This window comes from Salvelinus alpinus, chromosome 2 (assembly GCF_045679555.1).
Source record: "Salvelinus alpinus chromosome 2, SLU_Salpinus.1, whole genome shotgun sequence".
Lineage (NCBI taxonomy): Eukaryota > Metazoa > Chordata > Actinopteri > Salmoniformes > Salmonidae > Salvelinus > Salvelinus alpinus.
Window position 1 is genome coordinate 49400806 of NC_092087.1, and position 3744 is coordinate 49404549.

The 3744-nt window shown below is 39.4% G+C and overlaps 1 long non-coding RNA gene across 1 annotated transcript; it reads left to right on the forward strand.

The window, feature by feature from the left end:
* Positions 1-1043: 1043 nt before the first annotated feature.
* On the forward strand, positions 1044-2950 carry LOC139551036 (uncharacterized). Its single transcript, XR_011670185.1, has 4 exons — positions 1044-1077; positions 1186-1226; positions 1884-2377; positions 2589-2950. It is a non-coding gene; the product is annotated as an uncharacterized lncRNA (long non-coding RNA).
* The last annotated feature ends 794 nt before the right edge of the window (positions 2951-3744 follow it).

Sequence of the window (3744 nt, forward strand, 5' to 3'; positions counted from 1 at the left end):
TAGAGTCATCAGACAAAGTTCTATTGACTGTTGACATCTAGTGGAAGCCGTAGGAAGCGAAAACTCATCAATATCTCGCTGTAATTTCAATGAGAGCTTGGTTGAAAATCTAGCACCCTCAGAAAAAATCCAAACAGGAAGTGGAACTTCTCAGGTTTTTGCCTGCCATATGAGTTCTGTTATACTCACAGACATAATTCAAACAGTTTTAGAAACTTCAGAGTGTTTTCTATCCAATACTAATAATAATATGCAAATATTAGCAACTATGACTGAGGAGCAGGCCGTTTCCTCTGGGCACCTCTGTGCACCTTTCATCCAAGCTACTCAATACTGCCCCTGCAGCCATAAGAAAAAGTATAAACAGTTTTGCAAATATAGCCAAATGTAAATTCAGTCAAGGCTTTAGGATTAATCAAACAATTTGTCTCTTCTTAGAAATATTTGCATAACTCTGTTATTAAACTGTCCTTCTCTCTTGCATGTGCCCAGGAGTTCAAAGCTCCACAGAAAGTGATGTGGAATCAAACAGTCAAGAAAGCATTCTGGGTAAGTATCCTTTTCTCGCTGTCTTTTCTTACACATATGAAAACAGAGCTGTGCACATTTTCTTAGAAGAACAATAATGTGGTCCAAGAGCTAATAACCTCTCCCGATGTCATCATGTCACCAAATAGTGGGGCGATTATGGCAGGCAGCAGTGGGTATGGCTTCTGGAGTGGCCGTGTTCCTGGTAGTATTGAGAGCTGTCTGTCTCTGCAGGAGGACCAGTGAGTACATTTGATTCTGCGTAACAAATCATTTTTCAAATTTACCCTGCGGACATTATTGTAAGTGCCTTTGGCAACTCCTTTTGATGATATTGTATAGGTTAGACTATATTCAATTTAATTAATTTAGCCTCATTTAATTTTCAGAGAAAACCAATTCTCAGAGGTAAGAATTCCCCTTGTGAATATGATGCAGATTGTATCAACCTTTAGTTCTGTATTGTCCATGATGAGATGTTCTTACCACAACCTTCTTATACTTTTATGTTGTACAGACCTACATCCAGACAGGATGATCACAGCCAATGTATGTTCCAAACAAAATACATAAACATAGACACACATACAACTTACATAACTATATACACTCATGTACAAACACTATAATCCCATTTTCATTGTGTTTCTGTTGTAGATGATTTGGTGTCTAAGGGAGCGGTGAGCAGCAGAGTCATGGTGAGTATTCTACATTACAGTGGTATCTGTACACATATACCCATCTGACAGAGGAGGCTGGTGGGATGAGTTATAGGAGGACAGGCTCATTGTAATGGCTGGAATGGAATTAATGGAACGGAGTCAAACAAATCAAACACATCAAAACTACGTGTTCGACTCCATTCTATTCATTCCATTTCAACGATTACAATGAGACCGTCCTCCTATAACTCCTCTCACCAGCATCCTCTGCCCTCTGACTGTCTGATCTGAGGATCAATACCTTAATGTTACATTAGTGGTGCTTCAACATATGAATGTTCAAAGTATCAAATCAACAGCTAGATTTATTTACAGATTTATATGGTAATTTATATTTATTAGCAAATAAGATGTTTTTCAACAGAAATCATTTCTGTGCAAATGTGTTCCTAAGTAGGTACAGAGTTTAGTCTTATAAACTATTTTTGATCAAATAACCTACATCTTGCATTGGACATGTGTAGACCTCAGAATGACTCAGAATGACACAAAACCCACAAACACTTCCTGTGATACAAAGGAGGGTGCAGTTCATGTCACGAGTTAGAGAGCAGAATAGACAGACAGTTTTTAGACTGGAGGATAAAAAGTCTATCTCTTCTCTCTCTTCTTCTCCCTCTCTCTCTACTACAGGTGGATTCAGGAGATGCTGGAATCGATTCTCAGATCACTTATGTACTGTCCACGTTCATGCCCTCAGGTTTGTCCCTCAGAACTCAGAACCATCTGCAAGTGCACAGCTACTGTACATGCTTAAACTTTGGGCCTAACCATATCAACCATATCAAAACGCATATATGACACTTAAAACAGAAATGAATGTGTCCGAGCATCAGCAGCGTGAGAATAGAGCTGTAGATCTGCAGGGTGGTTTGAGTCAGGAGGAGAAGTGTGAAGTGACATCAAGCCCTGTTACTTGCACTTCTTCTGTTTGGCTGTTACTAACGCAATAGGGCAAACTCGACTAAGTAACACACATGCAATGTAGACATGTAAAATACACATGACCCCCCTCAAACACACACTCATACATACATACATACACAACCTTTTACTCATGGAATTGTCTCTCTCTGTGATGTGCAAGTCCCGTTGATGTGGATACACAGGCATTTGCAAATGAACATGTAAGTACAGCACAAATAATTGCATGGAGTATAGATATATCGTTGTACAGTTCATTGTATCATATTGTTATATTATTATATGTAGCACTGTTTTCACAGACAGACTGACTAGAGGATTAAAGTATCTCTCACTCTCTCTCTCTCTCTCTCTCTCTCTCTCTCTCTCTCTCTCTCTCTCTCCCTCTCTCTCTCCCTTCTGACAACACTTTAGGGGCTCCCGAGTTGCACTGCATCTCAGTGCTAGAGGTGTCACAACAGACACCCTGGTTCAAATCCAGGCTGTTTCACACCAGGCCGTGATTGGGAGTCCCATAGGGCGGCATACAATTGTCCGGGTTTGGCCGGTGTAGGCAGTCATTGTAAATAAGAATTTGTTCTTAACTGACTTGCCTAGTTAAATAAAGGTTAAATAAACGTTTAAAAAGTCACTCTCACCGTGTTTTATGACTTTCAGTTTAAGATTGGTACCATGTATACAGCTCAATCCCCGACAGACCAGCAACCTCAGCCCAGCCGGATGGGTTGTACAGTCTTCTGCAGACACACTGAAACTACACCTCTATGTCTCACACATCTCACACAAATACATTCTTTCTCATATGATATCCTTTGTTTATCACACATCCAGTTACTGTAAATAAGTTGCTTAAGATATTTATACTGTATTACACATGTTCAACTGGTTTCTGTTACATGTCTATCCATAATATCTGTTATTGTGTTAATATTTCTATTTTGGAGTTTTTGGAGGAGCCCGGGGCATACTCTCCTTTGAGCATTTTTCTTGTTTCTTCCCCCTAGTAAATGCCAAATCTACTGTATTTATGTCTATTATTTCACCTCTGTGATACCTCCTTCCATAACAGTTGGAAACAATTCATTTCCTATTGAGCAAAACATAATCCAAAACATAACCAAAACAAACCGCAAATGTATCCAACAGGTTAAAAAAAAGAGTCAATAAGTATTCAACCCCTTTGTTATGGAAAGCCTAAATAAGTCCAGGAGTAGAAATGTGCTTAACAAGTCACACATTAAGTTGCATGAACTCACTCTGTGTGCAATAATAGTGTTTAACATGATTTTTAATGACCTCATCTCTGTACCCCGCACATACAACTATCTGTAAGGTCGGTCCGTCAAGCAGTGAATTTCAAACACAGATTCAACCACAAATACCAGTGAGGTTGTCTAATGCCTCATATAGAAGGACACTTATTGGTAGATGTGGGAAAAAAAGAAGAAGCAGCCATTGAATATCCATTTGAGCATGGTGAAGGTATTAATTACACTTTGGATACTGGCATCATTCCTAACTTAGTTGCCGGAGAGGAAGAAACCCGCTCAGAGATTTCACCATGAGCCCA